The 24,301-nt window shown below is 36.7% G+C and overlaps 1 protein-coding gene and 1 pseudogene across 2 annotated transcripts in view; one reads left to right on the top strand and one right to left on the bottom strand.

Annotated features, from left to right (window-relative positions):
- Grid2 (glutamate ionotropic receptor delta type subunit 2) overlaps window positions 1-24,301 on the bottom strand; it is a 1,355,396-nt gene that overhangs the window by 754,933 nt on the left and 576,162 nt on the right. The window lies entirely within an intron of this gene.
- LOC117715636 (small ribosomal subunit protein uS5 pseudogene) lies at window positions 21,629-22,532 on the top strand (annotated as a pseudogene).

Genomic DNA, 24,301 nt, shown 5'->3' with positions numbered 1-24,301 from the left:
GAAAAACAGTATAGAGCTATAAAACCAAATCCTCTTTGCTTCCCGTTCTTCCTGTGCTTCTCAGTAAGATTACTTAGATATGTTTATATATTCTTGAGTTTTCATATTTCATTGTAAACGGCATGCTAATTCTGGCTGGCATCAGCAGTTTTTAAGTCCTATTTCAGTATCCTAAATGCTAAAGCTTATGAAAAAAAAAAATCCCACTAATGATACACTAAGAATGAACACAGGATTTGTAACTGGAAATGGGTAGTACAGGACGGGGGTGGTAGATCCAGGTTTCTATCTCACTGTATTGAGAGGATCCTTCTCAGGCACATGAGAATTTTAGATGAGCCTCTCTGCCATTTGATTATTTATTAATTTGAGTTCACTCAGCATTAAAGTGAAATTCATTTTCATGCATTTATATTCCTATTTTAATCATATACTTCCTGATTGTGTTCTACAGTATTTTGTTTGAGAACAGGAGATTTATAATCAAGTACTCAATTAGCATGTTTCTCTTTGCAGACCTCCCTAAAGCCACCAATATGTTCTGATGGTCAGGTACCTCTTAGCTGATAATGGAAAGTAATTAGTGTGCAAATTTGACCTCCCTCAACTGACATCAATGTCTCAAACATATGCTGCTTTTATGTTCCAAAATACTTTTCCTTTCTGATTTAGGGGAAGAGTTGATAAATTTGGTTTTGCATAACGGTTTATCCATAGCAGTTCACTGTTCCTGAGATATGCTCTGAGAAGTAAAGATGTCACTGCAGCACATATAAACCTATGCATTATTGAATTCAGAAGATGGTATCATTAAGACAGCTAGGATGCAAAAAATGCAACAAGTTCTAATTTAGGAGAGTGGATTCCAAAGGCGATTGGAACAGAAGAGCATAAAAGAGAGGGGATGTTTCATACCCTCATATATTGTGATGCATTTTTGCAACTCTTCATACCTAAAAGCTAGTTTCAGAAAATAGCTATGGCATTTGACTTTTTAAATACACTAAAAGAAACTATCTTAATGTTTTACTACATATTAGAATATTCATCTGTTTTTATTGTTTGCTTACTCTTTGGGACCAATACAAATTTCTTTGGTTAATAAAATGATTTGATATACAGAATGAATCACCAAAGCTACAAGGTTGTGTTATGAAACCCATTATACTTTTCGCTACATTGAGAAAATATGAGCTATTTCATGCTCAGTTTTAAATTAGGCTAGAAATTCATGGTCAACTTTAAGGCTCATTTTTCCTTTTCCATGTGTCTGTGGAAGACCCCAATGACACAGATTTCTGAAATCAGCCCCGTTTAATCACCACCAACCGTGGCACAGTGCTGTGAAATATTCAGAGAGGTGGGGCCTGTGCACTGAAGATGCCAGCTTCATGAAAAAGAGTCTGATGTGGTTTCCAGACTCTTGTTCAACTTGGCAGAATGGATCAAAAGAGGAAAAATAAAGCATATGTCAATCATCTGCTACATAAGCAAATGTTGGAAGTATCTGTTAAAAGCCAATGGTGAGTCACCATAGAAGACAGTCTAGTGGATCTGTCTTGCTTAATAGATTTGTCAGCATCAGTATGTGGCATCAGCTTAATTTTAGGGTAAAAGCAAACTGATCATCACACAATATGTATAAAGGAGACCAAAGGAATAGCATTTAGAAGAAAAAGAAGCACTTTTACTTAAATTTTAAGGATTTATGTTTCAGTACAACAACATCCTTGCACCTTTCTTAAGATGGTACTGGATTTTAAACATTTTACAGCACTTTGACTTTGATAAAGAACTTGATTTCTAACTACATCTTCTTCTAGGTTTGAAACGAATGTGTATTGTTATTTTTTTTGTGGACTTAAATATCTTTTAGTATTTTAACATAAAGATGAAGTCCCAAATAAACAAGTGTTTTACAAATAAAAAGTTATCGGAAATATGTAGAATCCTTTACTTAACATTATAATCCAAACTCTTGTGTGCATACCTGTGTGTGTGCATGTGCATGTATGTGTGTTCATTGTATGGAAGTGAATGCCTGTGAATTCTTGTGAATATGTGAAGGTCTCAGAACAACTTGTGGTAGTAGGCTACCTGTAACTGCATCCTAGAGTGAACATCAGATTGGCAGGATTGGTGACAAGTGTCTTTTCCCTGGACACTGCCTTGCCAGTCCTATCCCATTGGTGTCATGTGTATATAGCTGATTTTCTTTTTCCTTTATTCTTTCCTTTATTCTTTTCTGTTTGTATTACACATAAAAGTAGCACGCCATTATTGTTACCTTATTCCATTAATAAGAATTAGGTCAGTAGGTCTAACCTTATAAAATGTATATGAAGATAATCTTAGTGTACAATATGGCTATAAACTAGTGGTTCTCAACTCTTCTAATCTTGCTACACTTTAACACAGTTTCTCATATTATGGTGACTTCCAGCCCTAAAATTTCTTTGTTGCTACTTCATAACTGTAATTCTGCTAGATATGTTTTATAAAATAAATATTTGATATGCAAATATCTAATATGTGTCCCCTGTGAAGGAGTCACTCAGCTCCACTGGGCTGGTGAGCCACAAGATGAGAACTGCTCTTATAAACTTGGATAGAATAAGTTGTGCCTAGGTGAATGACAAATGAGTACTTCATTTTTAAGACTGTTTGCAAGTACAGCCACTGAACCCAAGTGTGGTGTCCATGATTTTGGAAATGACCAGGAGGTATAGGGGATGCAAGCAAAGACTTCTTGAGACAGATGAGGAATACCAACTCTACAATAGTCAAACACAGTTGGGAGAAGCAAAACTGCATCAGAAACAGGCAAATAAGCAGAAGGAAATGTTTGCCTCCATTGTTAAGCATCTTCTCTCCCCTGAGACTCAGTGCATAGCATCACTAGAAAACAACAAAGCTGCTGCTTTCTCTTCCTGCCTCCAGTACGGAACCTTCTTGCCATTCCCTAATTCTATTGCAAATTCACTGAATCAGGATGAAGTCACTCTGTTCTGAGTAAATCCTAATTTCTCCCCTGCCGATAACTTGTTCAACTCTCTCAGACAAGTCACTGAAAGTTTTCTGCTTATGTTTCCTCAGCTGGAAATCTAGGGGAACCACATTGACGTGTCTTGTGAGGTTGATAAAGAAAGCACCTGGTGGAAAGCAGCAGCATCCAGGCTTGAGATGAAATGCACAGAAAAATAAGGGAGAGGGGCCTCCATTCTTAGCAACGGGGGTGGAAGAAAAAACACCTCCTTTCTTGAGCTTGATTATTGGCACATAATGAGGCCATGTGTCTCAAACTGATTCTCTGCCAATAAAAACAGACACCTTTATTTCTTTCTTTTTTTTTTTTTTTTTTTTTTTTTTTGGTTTTTCGAGACAGCGTTTCTCTGTATAGCCTTGGTTGTCCTGGAACTCATGGCCTCGAACTCAGAAATCCGCCTGCCTCTGCCTCCCAAGTGCTGGGATTAAAGGCGTGCGCCACCACCTTTATTTCTTATTAATCAGAAATATGTTTCCCTTAAAGGTTTTGACAACCTAGAACAAAACTTCAAGCTGCAAAAGTGAGCTACTTTTATTTTTCTACTGATAAAGATTTATTTGTGGGCTTTAGTTTAATCTTTGTTTGTAAGACTTGGATTGTAATGAAATTACCTGTCATGGCCATTGCGTCTGCCCTATTAAAACACTCAAACACCGTACCTGTCAGTATAAAACTATATTTGTGTTGAACAAGACTGAGGGGAAGCACTTCTTCTTCTGTATGTGTTTACTCACTGCTGAAAATCCCTCAGCGGGCTGACCTTTATATCCAATCTTTCACTGCTTTCCCCAAGCAGCTAAGTGCAGGAGATAATTCTTTCCCAGGAGAAAATAAAATTAGAATGCTGTAATGTTTTTTGGAAAGGGGAAAGCAGGGATAATGACAGCAATAATAGGCCAGATAATTATGCTAATTGTTTATTTGTTTGCAAAGTGATGCTTTCAACATTTATTGTGTTTAGTTCTGGTCTAATCAGACCATTTTCATACCTGTAGCACCATGAAGAATAAGACTCTCCAGCCTCAAATGAGGATCAGTCTGCTATGATTTTAATGTAATAGATTAATTCGCTCCTTCAGCTTTAACTTAAATATCTAAAGATGAGCGATTTGATGATGGGGGAAGACCTTGAGATATTTTTAGTTGTCCTTTGTAAATTGTTGTTATGCTCGTTCTTAACACACACACACACACACACACACACACACACACACACACACACACAAACACACACACCCAGGTATTATTCTTTGCCTGGTCAAGGACTGACTTCATGGTTTCCATGGAAACCCAGTTTGCTCAGTGCTCTCTTTCAGCAGCTGCTGATTACACTTTGAATTTTATTTGCATCCATGATTAAGGAAGAGTATAAAAGACTGAGGTAATTTTTTTAAGCAGTAAGAGGATAAAAGACATTTCAATCAATGATTCTCTGTAGCTTTAATTAAAAATAAAAGAATAGAAGGAGATACCAGGATTTCGGGAAACTTTTATTTAATGGCTGACTAATTCTGGCAATAATATTAAATGAAGGTGCCTTCCTGATCTTGTGCAGTTTGCAGACTGTACACCACTAGCTATCAAAGTCACACAGTGCAGTTTGTTTTCTATTCATGGTCTGTTAGCTTTTAGCAAGTACTCAGCATGAACTGCTAAATCAAGACTAGGACAAAAGAATTCACAAATATTTAGTATGGAATTGTTGGTTTAAGTCATTCAATGTATTTGTTCAGACAGGATATTCTTTAATATCAAATGTCAATTATCTCAATGTTCTTGAGTTCTTAAATATGTCTAAGTGTGACATGGGAGGGAGAGAGGAAGAGTAATCATTGGTAATTACTAAAGTATCATAGGAAAATGTGTGTAAATATAAAACTTTGAAAGATTATAATTATATGATGTTTAAATTTATAAAATTCTATAAAATCTATAATGTATTTTGAAGTACTTACTTTTTAAATATGCATGCCCTATATGTTAATGCTATCCAAATTAATTAAAACTGCATACATTTTCATGTTCATGAATACAGATAATTGTACAATTAAAAATAATATTTATTTTCATGCTGTCTAATAATGCCATATAAACATATGAATCTTTCAAACAAGAGAAATAAAACCAGAAGAAACAAGCTTGGTCTATTGTGATACCTCATGACTTAAATAATAATAAAAATACAAAAACTTAAAATAAAAACAGAAATAAACTATACTATTTAAAACATAGCTCTGAAATTCTTTATTATTTTTAATCTTTCCATTTTAAGAAACTATAACTTATTTTAAAATGTAATCATAATAGTATACACTATACTACTTTGTGCAGAATTTGAAGAAAAAAAATAGTCTTCAATTATATTGTAGAACCCTTAAACTTAATAGTGAATTAAAAATAGTTCATTATTATTAGAGATAGTAATATGGTCTTTTGTTCCTCCAATACAGCTTATTTTCACCCAGATATTTTGTGCTTTAGGATTCATTCTGAGCAATCAGCTCTGAAGCCAGACACCAAGAGAAGGAGGCATTTAAATATGCTCAAGCACCACGTTTAATGTTTCTCTCTACAAATTTTAGTTCTCCAAATCAGATGAGGCCCATCCAAATAAATAATTTTCTTTTAATTCTACTTACCTATTCTCTAGTGAAACTATTCTCCATATGAGGAAATGTGGGTGCTCGTAGAACAGCTTCAGAGCAATAAGTTTTTCACTATAAGAAAAAGTTTAAGGCTATTTTTCTCATTCTCTTTTCTTGTCTATTGCCATTGGTACTTCACCTCTCCTATAAAATGATCATCTGAAAAGATGTATAAATGGTGAAGAATAGCCTCTGCAACTTTACTTTCAAACAGGTATGTGGTATGACGAATATGCAAGAGAGAATCTTAGAAGCAGGCCATCTTCCACTGCTAAAAAATGTGTCATGTGACTACAGTTTCCAGAAGATACTGGCTTACTGTATCTAGGAACTTGATCAAAAAGTCTTCAAGGAGGAGTATGTACCTAATTCAGAAATGTGGCTTACTTTTCAAAAGACAGAAAATATAAGAAACTCAGAAGACACAGAAATGCTGGGAAGCAGAAGAATCTACAATACAAAAGAAAAGATTAATTTCTTTCCTGCCCAGGAAATCAAGATAAATTGTATGAGCCAAAAATGCAGAAGGCTAGAGACTGGCAGAAACCCAGAGTCTGATTCCTGACATGGGCTCATAGCTCACGGAAAATTGCCACAGATGACTTAGTAAAATGGAAACGGGGGCACCATAATACTGAGTGAATCTCTTGGCATATTCAGTTTAGACCATTTACTGGAACAGCCATATTGAATAACCTGCTATTTAGATATCTTCAGTGATCTTGATTATTCTGATTCACAGGAATTTTTAAAAAGCCAATCTTACTAAGTATATACCTAAAAATACCTATAATACAAAGAAATAAACCAGCATATAAACACATGTGTACATAGGTTAAATTAAAATTGTCCATATGGGCTACCAATGCTTTCTCTAAGAATCAAAGATCAGCTAACAAAATTCTCAATAGTAGTCATGAAAACTTCTCTATCAAGTTGTTGATTATGGTTGTTAAAGAAATTCCCAAGGCATTATAAACTATTGCCATTGCTATTGTCCTTGGTAGTCCTTTAATCATACCTGTGGAAGGTAAGTTCCCATTCCTGGAGATACCATATACTTCAGAAATAGAGCACAGATGCTCCTGAAAGCTTTCTCCCTGAGGACTAGCTTTCATGATGTCAGAAGGCATTATGCAAGCTTCCAAAGGAGGGAAACAATTAACAATCCTACCCTGCTATTATGCCTGTGAACCAGAACTAGAACCAGCATTCTAAGGGTGCAGTAGTAGCATACAGATTATAGTAGTCATAAATTGTTCTCCAGTGGACTCACAATCTATTCAACAAGAGGGAAATCATGCCTGATACTGGAAACCTAGATAACTACCTGGGACTAGTAAAGTCATAGATATTAGGGAAGAACTTGTAACTTCTACTTAACTAAAATGAATTATACCCAACAACATTTTAAATATTTGTCCTTATACCCACAGCTAAGAGTAATCATCACTCTTCATCAAGGAAACTTCTCTTAGCAACAGACAGAAAACAACAACCAAAAACAAAACAACAACAACAAAAATAAAAACAAAACAAAAAACCCCACCGAACAGAGATGTGAGTCCTGTTTCCAAAGGATACATCCACAGAGATCATTTCAGAGGAGGGAGCAGAAAAAAATATTGAATGCTAAAAGAACAGGAAATTTACTATGAGATTGTGTCACTTAGGAGTGTAGGAAGATACAAGGGTAAAGTCCCATCAACAAGATTGCCTAAAAATTAGGATATGCTGATAAGGGAGAAGTGAAAAGTCATGAAGTTTCAATCTTAGTCAAAGAACCACACTCAACTAAGTCCTGCTGAGAGCTGCAGAAATAGTTTTCCCACAGGGAAGGATACCCTTGTTAGTATTGACCATTGTAGGGAGCCACGGTTAGCGGTGATAACATCCGCCATTACAAGATGGCGCTGGCATCCTGTGCTCTCACAAGTAAACAATGAACTGCGCAGGTGCAAGAGGCAAAAGCGGGCCAAGCCACTGCCAATCCCGAGGCGTAACAAGGGGTGATGAGTGAACAGCCAATCAGAAGTGAACACGCCACTCTAGGGTACATATAGCAGTGCCTTTCCCGGCTTGGGGTCTTTCCACTTCTACTGATAAAAGAATAAAGCCTCGCTGTGGTAACTACCGGAACACTGCATCTCGTGTCTCTTTTGAGGGCAAGGGGACTCAGAAGGGGCCCGGAATAGACCATGTCTGAAAACCATCATGTCACACAGACTAATGATGTTGTACAGTGTGTGTGTGTGTGTGTGTATACTTTATAAAAAAGAAAGCAATGAACTTGAAAGAGAGAAAGAAGTATATAACACAATTTACAGGGAGGAAGGATTAATATGATTGTAATCTCCAAAAATATAATCTCAAAAAACAAAATTATATAAGAAAATACATTATTTTTCTTGCATATAGGCTCTAGTAGTAATATTATCACTGGGCTGAAGTGGATCACAGTCATTACTCTCAGAGCTCCATTTTCTCCTTACATAGTTTTTCAAAGAGATTTCTGCACAGACTAATTAAGAAATCAGAACACCTACACATGAGGGGTGAGTAATGTGAAGAATCAGTGGGTTGTGTGTCTTTTATGAGCTAGATAGACTGTACAGGATTTGGCCATAGGTGAGGTGAATCCTTGTTTCCTACAAGTTAAAGTTGTTTTGTACCAATGAAAATTATAACTATACTCTTCTATGTATAGATTTCTGACTTGTTTTGAGACAAGCATGTGAAGGGTTAATAAACTGTGAGCAATGCAATTGTTCCTTGTAAGATACAATAAACATGGACCATTCAAAGTACTGCAGTCCAATTAAAACACTACACACCCAATGGTGAAATAGTGTCATGATTCTTACAGAGGTAATCAGTTTCCTTGTGGTTAGATTTAGGCCAGGCTAATAAGACAGAACTCATACCATTAGCTGTGCAAAGAAAGCCATGGCTGTATTATGTTATGAACCTTAGGGCAGATCCTAGTACTATTACTTTGCTCAAAGGACACAGTATTAAACTGCTCCCTAAGTACTTACCTCCATTCTATGAGGTTAGTGCAACCCTCCACCTTCATCAGAGAGGCATTTTGTTTATCAGCATATGGTCACTAACACCAAGACCTTCATCTGGTCAATATGCAGAGAATAAATGACTATGAAGTTCTCATTCTATCCTCTTCTCCTAAGATCAATGGCTCCTTGCAGATGAGGGTCTAAAAGGCTTTAAGACCCAGAGTTAACAGTGTTTGCTTTACAGTGTACTTGCACACAGAACCCCAGAGAATCTATGACTGCATGCTTAAATCCTCTGCAAGAACAAGTCCAATAAAATCCAAGCATTGAGAAACGAGGAGATAGTGAGGTACCATACTTGGCCAAGAAGCTATTGGCAAAAATTGGTTGCATGGAGAGGGAGATAAATTTTCTTTAGTGATGTGATATGTGCTAAACCTATGGCCCCCCAAACTATATTAGCAACACTAAGTGAATTCTGTGAGTTAAACACACACACACACACACACACACACACACACACACACACACACACGAAGCTGGGAGGAAAAGTACTGGGAGTGATAAAGGAGGAATTGGGAGAGAGGGAAAGGGGCTGATACAAATAAAACATGTTTAGGCATATATGGGATTCTCAAAAAATATTTAATGCAACAAAACACTGACTATTACCTCAGAATAGTATCCAGAATACTATATTTTTCTTCATCTTGTTGAAACACTTAAAAATGGGGACACCTCCAATCAACAATTTAACTAGCTGAAATAAACTTTCTGGAAAAAATAGAACATAAAAGCACCTAAATGTCTTTAAAATACAAATGTTATGTAAAATGTTTTATTCCATTTTGGAGGAGAGAGAGAGAAAGAGAGAGAGAGAGAGCCACAGACAGCGCCACAGAGAGAGAGAGACAGACCGAGAGAGACACAGAGAACACTATTATGAAGTCAGAGTTTTGAGGACAACCAGAGGGTCTTATTTCTTTGCTTTTCTCTTAGGAGACCCGAGAATCAGACTCAGATACCAAGACCAACAAATTTTAGTTTAAAAATCAACTTTAGACCTACAAAAAATAGAAGTGTTACTAGTCTTCTCATGCCATTTCCTGTATTATTCAATTTAATGCATATATTAAAATTAATGAGCTAAGTCTTACTCATTATTATTTTTTTGGAGTTTATAACTTTTTGAGTTGTCCATAGCTTTTACTTCACACCCTTATTCTGTATTAAAACTCAAGCCAGTATGCCATATCAGCTTTTAGCTGTCACATATCCTTCTGTATCTCTATGTTGTTGCTGTCTAAGCATGTCTTACTTTTACAGATAGGTCCATATTAGTTACTTATAGCATCATAGCAAGAGAAACATCTAAGAGAAACAATTACAAGTGGAAAGATTTATTTTTGCTAAGTGTTTCATCCCAGCAGGAAGGTTGTGGTGATTCCAGTGAGCAGGGAGAGGAAAGCACTGCTTTTGACGAGCTTCTCCATTCTGCCTTTGATTCCATTCAGCTGGTGACTTAAATGTGCTGTACTTTTGATAATTTTGAATGTTTTGAGGAAGGCTGTGGAGTTTCTTTGTTTTAGGAATTTCACTGCTGGTATTTGTCTGGTATTTTTCTCATTATAAGAAGACTGGTGTTATAGGTTTTGGTATAAATACCACAGAGGACAGTGCCATTTATATCATACCATGTTATCATTTTACATACACTTACAATTGACAGGTTTTAGACAAGTGAGTGTCAGTTTTGTTCACCTGGCTGTCTGATTTCAAATATTCTTACTGCAGTTCTCCCTTCTCAAATGCCCTTTCCTCTAGATATTGGTCCTTCTCAAATGTTGTCTCCTGTAGATACTGGTGTTTCCCAATATCTAACTTTAAATATAAATTGTTACCGAAGACCATCATGGATCCAAGCTTGGTTCTCCATGGCTCCTACATCTCTCTCCTCCTCCTGCTCCTAGCTCCTCCTCTTCCTCTCCCTCTGACTCCCCACTTTGCCTCCCTCTCATACAACCCAGTTGCCAAACTTTATACAAAATAGTGGGAGAAATATTCTGCTACACTTTCCCATATGTGAGACTACAGAAAATAAGCACTCCCTAATAGAGAAATAGCAACTTGAATAATTATTTCATATAGAAATTTTATTTCTTTTCTATTTATTTCATTTAATTTACATTTTTTTTTATTTTGTGGGGGTGGAGAAAGTATGCATGTGTCATGGCATAACTGTACTGAACAGAGAAACCCTGCAGCAGACAGCTCTCTCCTTCCCCAGTGTGGATCCCTTGGGTTGAACTGAGATTTCAGGCTTGGTGGCAGGCAAGTTTGCCTGATGAGACATTTTATTCAGCTCTCCATTTATTAATTTATTTAATCACTCATACCAGTATAGACATACTGGTATTTATACTTGGGCAATGACCTGGAAAATATAGGCAGCAAAGCTACATTTCTGAATGTGGGAATAATTGTACAGTTCATTCCCAAAGAATCTAATTCATAAAAAACACTTATCAATGGAAGTTTGATTTTCAGAGATAGATGGTGTTTCTTGATAGGAATAGTGAAAAAATTATTCAAGACTGATTAAGTCAAACTAGTCTGAAGAGAGTGTTAATAGAGGATAATTAATCACAGTGCTCTTTTAGACACAAAGAGGGATTTCAAACATAATTTATATATTTACACAGGTGTTCCGATGAGCTGCCAAAAACTTTATAATTGTTTAGCACATGCATTGCATGGCACATTAGAAGCTTGTAAGAATCTCATCTATTAAAATTCTTTCAACATTTAAATTTTTACTGAGGTATAGTTCAGTTTTTCCCAGTCTACCCTGCCCTTTAGGTAAAAAATATAAGGGGGAAAAAAAAAGAATATGAACTTTAAAGAAATCTCAGTTGGGAAGCTTGGCATTTTTATTACAAAAGTTAGATAGGTAAAAATGACTGACAGAGATTGTTATTGGTTATCATTGGTCATGGCTTAAATGTGCAAAGAATGTAATATTGAGAGGGAAAGAGAGAGCGGAACCTGCATGAAGCCCCACCCTACAGGCACTTTGGAGATTAGCAGAAAAATCTAATTTTTTTCACAACAGTTAGAACAGTGAACATTTTGCTACATGAATTCAAACATATCAAAGACACATGTTGTTCTTATATTCTCTGCCTCACATTCTATTTGATTTCCACAAATTCTACATGTGTTTTTAATTTTTCTTTGCACCTTTTTCAAAGAAAACATTTTTTTCCAGTGGATAAGCTCTACTAAAATTAAACATTTCTTTATATTCTTGGTATCACACTGTGTCTTAAAATACCAGTTTATTAGGGAATGGTGGCACCAACTTTACTTAGGAAATAACCAATCATGTTATACAGTTTATATTAAATGTTCTTCAGTTCTTAGGATAGGCCACAAAACAAACACATATCTTAAGCATATAAAAATTAAAGGGTCAAAGGATACATCTTTACATTTCATAGTGATTGGCTGGAGGCTCATATACAATGGCAATCTGAACTATAGGCTCCAATAAGGAAAAGAAATCCCAGAGGCTCTGCATAATCACATTAGAAGAGTCTAAGGTATGGTGAGGTCAACTGAAGTTTTGAGCCATTGGGCTAATTTGGGGACTGCCATGAGACTAGAAAAATTGGCAGAAACTGGAGGGACAGATGTGTGGGGAGACCAAAGGTGCACTTGAACAAAAGAGATAAAAAAGGAACACAGAGAATGGCCTCTAAACAGAAGTCTGGAGTGTCATTTTCACCTTGGGGCCTTATAATTAGCACAGATATCTCTAAGCATGTAGCAGAATGAGACATGGCTAATGTCAACACTGCCAATTCTCATAAGTTAGATAGAGTGTTTTATATGTAGAAGAATCCTAGAAATACCCCATTATGTCATGGTTATAAATTAAAGAGAAAAATGGGCAGCAATGGTATTGCTTCTCAATAACTACAGCATAAAAAAAGTGCACCCTGCTCAAATCATTATAGGCATTTGCTTAATTAAAATTCTTTTCTGTATGTCCTAAAGAAAGATTATAATTGTTTCTCAGGAAGCTTCTACTGTGTGTCTTTAGGATACACACTGAGCTGCTTTAATTCTCTGTGGAGATAATGCCACATTATAGTGATCACATGATCACAGTGTTTGGAAGTAAACATGAGACTAGTGTACTCATTTTCATGCCATGAGGTCAGCTACATGTCTATTGCTTGAACATTCTTAAATGGTCACTAAGAAATCCGACAAAAAGTGTTCAAATTCTTCTCATAAAAAATCAGTAGAAGCATGCTTGGTGATGCTGATACAAAAGGAGCAATAAACTTTCCATTTTCTATGCTTTATCAACATTGATGTGGATAATATAAAACTAGAAAATGGGGAGATTGATCACACTCAATTTGAGCTTTTTATCTTCTATAATGGTTATTTCTCATCCCTACACCTGCACTTTTGTGCAGTGTGGAGGCATTGGATCATCCATGTCCATCTCCCTTCATGTGAACTGTAACTATGTTGAGTGCAGAGATTATTTTTTTAATTCTTATGTTAATTGTACTTTACACATGACAGCACTTCTATAAAAATAAACCAGATTTGCAAAACCATCTAATGGGAGGCTGCTTCATGAACTGCAGTTTGATCTTTGAATGATTTTGAAAGTCTCTAGCAAACACCTAATTGCTAATCCATACCTCATTTTCAGTAAATTGGAATTAAAGAACTTTAGTCATTACACTTTGGGTACCTTAGTTCATTAGTAGTCTTTTACATGTTTTTGGGAACTCTCTCTAGTGGTTGTTTAATATTTTCATTTGGAATCAATAGTCCATAGTGTTGCTCTTTACTTTTCTTTATAATATATCCTTCCTTGACTAATTGGAGGCTAAAGTACAGAATCTCAATAGCTCATAATCTTATTTTGGCAAAACAAATCAAACAAACAAACAACAAAAACAAAAGAACTAAAGCAACAAAAGAAATTGTAAGGGGTAGCCTTGCTTATACAGTGAAGGCCTAAAATCAGCAATAGAGCTAAGTCAGGCTGCTAACACAAAGTCTTGGTCTCTGTGGAAAAACACTGAACAGATGGCTATAAGATCTTGTAAACAGGCAGCCATGGTAGAAATCTACCAGCCTGGATAGTCATAGATCTTGTGGATCAGTAGCCTTGGTGGAAAGTACCAGCTTAGATAAGAAACAAGTGAATCATAGACAGAGTCATAGTGACCTGTTCCCTGAACTTCACCCAGCTGATACCCTGGTCTGGAAGATATCTGTACACCCCCTGAGAACACCTATGCTCCTGCATCATCCCTTTCCCCCCATTCTGCCTTTGTGTGTTTATAACCCCTGTGTGAAAAAGTAAAAATAAAGATTTGATCAGACTATAGACAAATTGTCGTTCTTTGCGTTCACCTGATTCCCCTGTTTTCTCTCTCAGGTGATCTCCCTGGACCCTGTTCACTGCCCTGCTGGACGGGGCAAGAAATCACTATAGCCCATCTCTTTCATTGTCTGTCTGCTTTTAAGCCATGGGAAGATACTTTTCATAACACCTGAAATAATATTGCAGAAAATGCAAAGTTACAATGTTGTTCAACAACAGGTAAGGATATTAAATGTTTCTTCATTAAAAGTTAGAAATAGGGGGCTGGAGAAATAGCTTAGTGGTTAAGAGCACTTGACTGCTCTTCCAGAGATCCTGAGTTCAATTCCCAGCAACCACATGGTGGCTCACATTCATCTGTAATGAGATCTGGTGTCCTCTTCTGGTATGTCTGAAGAGAACTACAATGTACTCATACACATAGAATAAATAGATTTATTTTTTAAAAAGAAGAAGAAAAAAGAAAGAAAGCAATGAGTGTGTGTTGGGGGAGCAAGAAGTTTGTTTGTGAAGGAAAAAATGTCAGAAATAATTTAAATAGTTACATGGAATGTGAACCCACCTACTTTCTTCTAAGGACAAAATTCTATGAGCCACTGAAAATAACTTTATGGTTAAGTTACCCTCATACTCTTCTTACATGCTGATAACTATATTTCTATGTCTGTTAAGAACAGCAGACACTTATCTGAATAGAAAGAAAGAATGTATGGAAAATTAGGAAAAAAGTAAATAGGTATTATAAACACAGAATATTCCAAACAGTCCCCTTAGTTCTGAAAACAAAATGAGAGCACTCGATTCTTTTTTTTTACAAATTATTTATTTCTCTTGAATGTATTTTCTCACATATAATCTATTCATAGAACTGTTCTTAGTTTTTATACTGTAAAGATTATTCTAAAGGACATAATAGAGTCTCTTTGCAGGATTCAAATTGCTAAAGAATGATTGCATTTGGTAAATAACAGTTTTAATGTCAATTAATTTTGTAGAATATTCCTAACTTCTAAACTTCAGTTAAAATTTAATTATAGATAGAATCATAGAAATAAATTTTAGAGACACATTTATCAAGGTAAAGTTTTTTTTAGGTTGAAAGCTCAATAATTCCATACAGAAGCTAAGAGTATGAACAGCACAAGTCTTAGCAAGTGATAATTGTTAATTGAAATACAAATTCAAATATTTCATCATCCATCAGGTAAATTTGATTTTACTTGAGTCTTGAGACAAATAATAACTTCTTTAAAAAATATGCTAGGTTGTAATAAATAGTAATTAACAATGACTTATCTAGACTTAAGGTTGTCTATTTTATACATATCATCTAACATGTTAAATTGTTCTTCTTAAGATAAAGTTCTCTTTATAAGAGTTAAATAGGAAATCAGTAAGTTAAGTCAGATATCTGTAATGTCAGCTTCCAGACTTAGAAGCCTCTGAAAACAGTGACACTTGACACTAATCTAATTAAGGGTAGTAATATGTACACAGAGGGAATATGTCAACCAAGACGATAAGTAGTTCATTATTCTGAAAATATAATTAAGGGAGAATTAGAAAAGGAACCAAGAAGAGGTAATAAGTTATAGAAATAACATTCACACTTGACTTGCTCATTAGTCTCAGGGCTAACTTGAATTTCTCACCAAACATGGGTATAATAAAATACATAGTTTTCTTTAATACTGTCAAGTTTATTCATTTATATACTGATGATTACTGTGATGGCTATTCCTTGTTGTCATCATGACTATATTGGAAATGAACTCAATTAAAAAATGGAGGGCACACCTGTGATCCAGATCTTGAGGGTAGAAGGCATAGGTTTCTGACCTGGATATTGACATGGTGATCTTGAGGCATAGTGACCATGAGAAGTTTAGGCCCAGGCAAAGTAATACATGCCTTTAATCCCAGAAGACTGAGGCAAACAGATCTCTGAGTTAAAGGTTAGTCTGGGACAAAAAAATTCAGATTCAGGCATAGTCATCCCTTTAATATGAGTCACACTGTCTTCTGGAGAAGGACCTTGGAAGAATGAAGATTCACTCCTGCACTTACATCTGTTGGAGCCTACTTCTATAGATGATCAGTTTAAACAGCTAGCATCACGGGACTAAGCAACTACTACATTCTTGGACCTCCCATTCACAGGTGCCCATTGTTGGGTTAGTTGGATTACAGACTGTACGTCACTGCAATAAGTTCCCTTAATATATGGAGGCATTCATAAGTTCTGTGACTCTAGAGAACCCACACTAAGACAATTATATATAATTTTAAACCTTCTATTTGTGCTACAAATTTGACTGTTACTCATTTTTAAAATTTGAAGTAGTCAGAGTGTTTCTTACAAAGTTTCTGGTTCACAGGTCCCTCCTCATAGAAGTTCTGATACAATTACCTAGGAAGATACTTTCACAGTACACACAGAAATACCAGGCCTATGGAATTTGTTTTTATACCAAATCACAGTGAAATTTTTTGTTTGTTTTGAAATTTTTAAAAAAATGTGTTTCTTTTGCGTTTATTTTCTTTCTTTCTTTCTTTCTTTCTTTCTTTCTTTCTTTCTGTCTGTCTGTCTGTCTTTCTTTCTTTCTTTCTCTTTCTTTTTCTTGTTTCCTTTAAATTTTTTTTAACAAAGATAACTGAAGGTATAGAGGCTGAGACTGTGAGGGAGTTAGAGCTCCACAGAATGAATTATATAGTATTCTATGTCAAGGCATAACTGAATAACTGATGAGCGCTCTGCTCATTCAGTGTCAGACTTACCTTTATCAGGATAAGGAACACATTTTTGCTTTTTATATTCCAGGTTTATACTAGTAGGAGTCTATCAGCTCTTTTAAACCTCAGGAAGACTGTTAATATATTCTGTGCTAAAGGTCTAAGGGAAGACTCTAAATAAAGTCCAGATTCATTGTTAGTCAAGATAAATGTAGGTGAGAAGTCTTCAGTAACAAGAATTTTCCCAAATTTCATGAACATCCCAACTAAGCAATGCATGCTATTGTAAATGTAATCTATCCCAGAGGTGCTGTGACCAGCAACTGATTAGGATGCTCCTAGTTACCTTAGATGCCTTGGTCTATCCTGGAGCATCAACCCATCCTTTAGTGACTATGCTGGATCTGACTCCTTCCTGCTGTTCTGTTCTAGTCTCACTCACTGTGATTATTAGGTTTACAAGAGCGATTTGCTCTGATTTCAACTTTTTTCTTTTAGCTGTTGAGGGAAAAAAAAAAAAAACCAAGATTCCATATGATGCTTTCCTTTAGTGATTTCCACATGGCAAGGAGCTGAATTCTCTAGCTCAAAATCAGTTAAGACTTGAGGCCTGACTAGGCATGGGATTGTACACACCAAGCAAATCGTGAGCCCTTACTACACTCATGGGTATGACCTGACCACCAGGGCCAAGATGTGGAAACCTCGAGATTTACATGACAATATTGGTTATTCTTGCAAAATTTCAAAATTGTGATGTATGAGTAGAATTAAACAAGCATAACAGGCTATATTAAGGATATATATGCAGTTGTTATTATATATAACATATATATGCATGCAACAACAATTAGAAAAAGACAATGTATTCAAAAAAGAGTATAAAGGATATATATATATATATACACACGTATATATACACACACATGTATGTGTGTGTGAGTTTAGAGGGGGAAGGGGGAAGAAATGATGCTGTGATTTAATTATAAACACTGTAGACAAAATGACATATTTTCTTACATAAAATAGAGATGACTATTTGAGAATAAGGCAGTTTCAAGTAATTGTCATATTCAGTCCCTGATTTCAAACCTATGAGATCTGAATATAAAAAGAATAAAAAGGGCTTAGAGATAAAAAAAATCTACATTAGTTGCAATGCTTCAAGAGTATTATACTAAAAATTTATTTGCAGCATGGTAATTATATAGATCATTGAAATGGCTACAAATATGTAAGTTATTAAAGACAAAGATATGGAGTTGCTGACGTGCTTATGGAGATCATTGGAAAGATAACAGTCACTAAATAAAGGTCATAGTGACAACTCCGAGTTTTGAATCATGTCACATTTTATTACCTTTTAAGTTGGAAATTGTACAGTGTACACATAATGCTTTAATAATCTTTTCTATTAAAATGTTGGATTGTATAAGTTCTAAGCCATGGTATTTAGTAAATATTTTGCCCAGGGAAGAAATGAATTTTGTTTTTATGCCCTGAAAGCAACTCTATAATCTCATTTTGGAAAATACATTAGCAAGACACAAGTGTTATTTACTAACAATTCTGAAAACTGTGTTGCCAAACATATTGTTAAGAACTGTGTTTTAAAGGCTTTTCTTTTCACTGCCAATGAATGTTACTAAATGTTGTGAGAGACATGTTTTAGAACCCTATTCTTTTCTTCCTGTGCTGTTTCTGGATATAGGCAGTTATATACTTCTCACTACATACTTTGACACAGCTAAACATTATTCCTGACCAACTCAGAGGAAAGGCAAAGATTTCTTCTTTGGCTTAAACACTCTAGCCAATAAGTGCCTCCTTCACTTGGAGAAATCATTGTGTGGCATAATTACAGACCCAGATCTATAATTATCTATGTGAACTATCAGTGACCAATATACAACACAAAAGCGAGCACATAGTTATGATTTACAAAAGCTTTGATAAGTTAATATGAAATGCTTAATAAAATTCTCTGACTCTTCTGTACGTTCACTTTTCCTTCTTTGGTATGGCAATTACAATTCCTGGTATGGCTTTTAAAATCAGAATGACATCATTTAAACTAGTCAAGTTTACAACTTTGAAATTAAGCTGGGTTGAAAGTCAAATTCTATGCTGGTTAAAATTAATACTGGAGGCCTAATAGTAATGAATTCATATTTATTTCAGTAAGATATGGACATCACCATCAGCTGCTGGGAGATCTCTAGACCTTGAGAAGTGTTTTATCTAAGACTGAATAAATTTATTTTCTTGGAGGCCTTGGTCACACCACCCAGTCTGACAATGTGATTGAGGGTAGAGGCTGATCAAGTTATAAAGACCAACAATATAATTTAGTGCCTAAATGCCTTTTAATTTAGGAAGGAATAGTGAATGTGTGGTTCACACACACAATAGAATTGTATTCAGTTGCAAAAGGAAAACAGAACTATTGAATTTTCAGGTAAATGTACAGAGCCAGAAAATGTACAGAGTGAGGTAACTCAGACCACAAAAGAAAAACAGTTTCATATGCTCTCTCTTACTTTCTGCTCCTGTTCTAATTCGTAGATTTGGATATATAACTGGGAGAATCTGAAGAATAAAGTAGAAAGTAGAAAAAGATGAGGCATTAGTGAGCTCTATAGAGGGGCATAGTAGGTGCTTCCATGGGGGAGTATGGAAAATTATTGGCAGTTTTAAACGAGGAGGGAGGAGAAAGTGTAATATAGTGGAGAAAGAAGAAGAGATAACAATAAGGATCTTCAAAAACAAAAACATAGGACAACAAATTATTTTATAAGCCTAGTTAAAATATATGTGTGCATATATGTCTGCATGTGTATATATTAATGAATTATATGGAATGATGATCATGGTTGTTCCATTATCAGTCATGGGAAACCTCCTCATGCCTTGCTAGGAGGAATATGAGAGTGATCTTTAACTCTATGGGTTTTTTAAGTCTTGCCTTTCAGAAGTTAAAGGTAAGATCCTATTGCTGAAAGCAAATCACACTTCAGACCCATAACTTGGAGAAGGCTATTTGGGACTGGTTTGGAAGTCTGCTTTCTGAGGACTGATCTCACAGTATTGAAAATTGCAATATAAACCATGAAGGGAAAGAAGGAGCAATCAGTATTACTACCCAGCTGTAAAGCCTGTAAAACCACAACAATGACTGGACTTGTGAAATATCCATAAGAATGAGACAGTGGTGTTTTCATCTTAGGGGTAAATAACAGATGTCTAATTGGCCCTCTTAAAATAGAAAGAAATTCATCTCTGGTACTATAAACCTAGTCAACTAACCATGATCATAACCATGGTCACAGAGCTGAGAGAAGAAATTATTGCTGCTGTTTTTCTGTAACAATACACTTAATAACTGCACTCTAAATGCTTATCTTTACACTCACAGATAAGTGTATCTTTCATCCCTCCTCAAAAAAAACCTTCTTTCGTGTAACAGACAAAGACTATTACAGAAATCCACAACTAGTAAAAATAAAGAGACCAAGGGACTATGGGGTCCCTAACGCCAACTGATAAATATGTGATACAAAGTCATGAATTAAGGAACAGTCGTATTTTAAAACCAGAACCCAGCATTCCTGTAGTTAGATAATGCGCTAGATAATTGGTATGACAAAAATGAACATATGAAATATCAATGATATAATTGCCTGACTAAAACCAGCATATTGATAACAGTTGATGACATGCCAAAATAGGGAAAATTCCACAGGTTTCCATCACTATAAGAAAAGCCAATGGCTTATGGGAGAGGGAGACATAGTTTCCTTTAAGGATGAGCTCCTGCATCCTTTCCAATCACAAGAACAATGCCAAATTGACTCAGTAGGTTCTGTACACACACACACCTGTGTGTGTGTGTGTGTGTGTGTGTGTGTGTGTGCATGCAATAATAATAATTAAATAAGAGACAATGAATATGGGAGTGAGGATATACAGAAAGAGTTTGAGGAAGGGAGTAGCATCAATATAATCCCCATGTGCTAAGCTATAAGAAACATGAATTAAAAATAAAGTGAAAACTAATTTCCTAAAATTTCCTAAACCCTATTGGATTTAGGAAAAGCCAGTATTAATGCACTAAAATGAGTCCAGCCTGAGCCGATGTGTAAATAAGCGGTCTAAACAATCCATGATTTCAAGTAGAAAAAAAAAAAGTTGAATTTTTAGTGACACGGATCTTGAATTCTATTCACAGAAGTAGGTGAGAGAAATCATTTGACAGCAATTTTTTTGTTGTAAAAAGCAACAGGAATTTTAATGTTCCAATGCATTGGGGTCATCCTACACCAAAGCCAATGACCGTGGGCAGCCCATAGTCAGTTTTTATACAGTTTAAGGGGTATACTTGTAAAACAGTGACTAGGTACAATATGCTTGCCAGAACAGTGTGACTTTTAAAGTGATTGGTCTTTAGGGAATGTGGTGGCAGGGACTTCCCATGTCTGCAGGTGGCAAGGGTTGGTCTGTCCTGAGGAATGTGTCTACTGTGCCTTCCCACAGCTGGGTTTCCTCCCCTGTGGTCTGAAGAATGTTAATCAACCTCTCCCATTCAGCAAATGTCCCATGACCTTTCCAAAATTCCTGAGTTAACCAAGAATGTTAATTAGTTAATTCCTTGGAGAGGGGTGGACAAGTTTTCTAAAGTTCCTGAGCTGACCTCTTCATTCCCCCCCTTTTCTTTGTGTAATCTTCAATCTGGAAACTATTGGATACTTCTTTTTCTTTGTGAAAACACCAAATGGTGAATGATGCCGGTGCAGTGGGAGGACCTGGAGATCCCAGGGACCCAGGATTAGGAGGCCGTGGTGGCTTCTGCAGAGGATTTGGCAGCAGTCTTAGGGGCCGTGGTCTTGGTCGTGGTCAAGGCCCTGGCCGTGGTCGAGGACACGGACCTTGTGGAGGAAAAGCTGAAGACAAAGAGTGGATCCCCATCACCAAGCTGGGCCCCCTGGTAAAGAACCTGAAGATCAAGTCTTTGAAGGAGATCTACTTGTTCTCCCTGCCCATTAAGGAGTCTGAGATCATTGACTTTTTCCTGGGTGCATCCCTAAAGGATGAGGTTCTCAAGATCATGCCAGTGCAGAAGTAGAATCGGGCTTGCCATCAGACCAGGTTCAAGGCTTTTGTCACTATTGGGGACTACAATGGTCACATTGGTCTTGGTGTTAAGTGCTCCAAGGAAGTTTCCACTGCTATCTGAGGGGCCATCATTTTGGCCAAGCTCTCCATTGTCCCTGTGCAAAGAGGCTACTGAGAGGGAACAAGATTGGCAAGCCCCACACTGTTCTGTGCAAGGTGACAGGCCGCTGTGACTCTGTGCTGGTGCATCTCATCCTCACCCCCAGAGGCACTGGCATTGTCTCTGCTCCTGTGCCCAAGAAGCTACTGATGACGGCCTGTATAGACGACTGCTCCACTTCAGCCAGAGGCTGCACTGCCACCCTGGGCAACTTTGCCAAGGTCACCTTTGATGCCATCTCCAAGACCTACAACTACCCTGACCTCTGGAAAGAGACTGTGTTCACCAAGTCTCCTTATCAGGAATTTACTGATCATCTTGTGAAGACTCACACCAGAGTCTCTGTCCAGAGGACCCAGGCTCCAGCTGTGGCTACCACATAAGGGTTTTTATACAAGAAAAATAACTGAATTAAGTCTGTTGGAAAAAAAAAAAAGAAACTATTGGAGAGTTATGCAGCTCATATCTCTGGTCCTCTGTACCTAGCTCTTGATATCTTTGTCTTAGGACCATCAACTGCATTGCACTTATACAATCTTTAATAAAACAACTAAACGTTAAAATGTAAGAGCCAAAAGTCAGAGGCAGGAACAAAATTATCAGGGGTTCTAACAATGTAGAAATCAAGGTAGTAAACCAAGGGGAGTAGTTGTTAAACCAAGACTCAAACCATCTTTGGGCTTGCTTCCCCCACCCCCTTGGCTAGTCCCTCCTGTAACTTTACCATTTAATCCTTAACTATCTTTCTCTCAACCCCGAATGGTCTCGAGTATGTGCTTCTCAATTTTCTATACCTTTAGGTAGCATAGAAAAAGTAGCTGTCCCCCCCCCCCCCCCACACACACACTGATGGGCCTGCGGACAGCTTCTCTCATCTCGGAGGCGCACATATACGTGCGTTTCTTGCAGAACACTTTTCAACTTCGGGTGTACGCACTCTGAGCACCATCCTCTAAGGACGCTTCTGGGACACAGTTTAGATTCAAAAGTACCTTGTCCCGACAATGGGGTAATCTCCGCCGACTGTCTCTAGGGTGGAGATATCCCAGGAGTCAAGGCCTGCCAGTAACTTAGAAAGATCAAAGACTAGGTCTGGCCACCGGGTACAAGGCAGGCTTTCTTAAACACTTAAAAAGATGTATTTGTTTATTTATAGTGAATGTGTGCAGTTTGTATACTATACATATGCATTCTGCTCACTAGATGCAGAAAAGGATGTCATGCCCCTTGTAACTGTGATTACAGGCTCTTATGTTTGGGTGTTGAGAACTGAACCTAGGTCCTCTGGAAGAGCAGTGAGTAGTCTTGATCCAGCTCTGCAGCCCTTTCTGCCAAACTTTATTTAACCTAGTTATATTGTATGCAAACTAGTACTCACAAATTGAATTGTACACTATCCATTTCATCTGTTGAAAATGTGTGTGACTGAAATTACTCAAGCTCTTTTTTTCTTTCTCTCTCTCTCTCACTTTTCTTCCTTCTCTTCTTCATCCTCTCCCTCATTGCTTCTTCTGCCATTTTTTATTTAAGTAATTTCAGGTTGACCTTCATTTAAAACATCTCTGTTTAGATGACCTTGAAAGATGGAATTTAGTCACTAGATCTTCATTTTTCTTATTATTGACATTACTTGTTAACCACACTGTCCCCATAACCTTGGGTCAAGGGGAAACCTGTTATATGCTAAGAAAGTTTTGAGGAGCAAACAGAGAGAAGACAGTAAAGGTGGTGGAAGAGATGAGGAAAGAAATTCAGTTTTAAGTTTTAGAAAAATTCACATTGCAATTCCATAACATCACTATGTTGTTTCATAAGCCCCCTCTTTCGAGGCCATAGCTTTAAATGGGTGTTGGGAATAAGAGAGGGAGAATGAGCTGGGCTTTTCAGAGGCGGTGGAATTACATATGTATTACTAAGCGTCTTCCTGGTCTGTTTGATTCACAGAAGATAATGCTCTGCATATTGCTCCAGCTGTGCTCCCTCAGCAGACACACGCTGGCTCTAAGAGCAGCTGTTCTTTCACATGCAGTTTTATTTGCATCACTGGGAAAGAGCAGCCTGGCACATGAATAAAACATATTTCTTTGCCATACACTCTCTGTAAGTTACCTCAGCTAAACTTTTTATATTTGAATACAAGGAGCTAGTGAGTAAGACTTCCTTTTTTCAAAA

Source organism: Arvicanthis niloticus, chromosome 9 (genome assembly GCF_011762505.2).
Source record: "Arvicanthis niloticus isolate mArvNil1 chromosome 9, mArvNil1.pat.X, whole genome shotgun sequence".
NCBI classification, from domain to species: domain Eukaryota; kingdom Metazoa; phylum Chordata; class Mammalia; order Rodentia; family Muridae; genus Arvicanthis; species Arvicanthis niloticus.
This window is presented reverse-complemented; position numbering and strand designations above follow the sequence as displayed.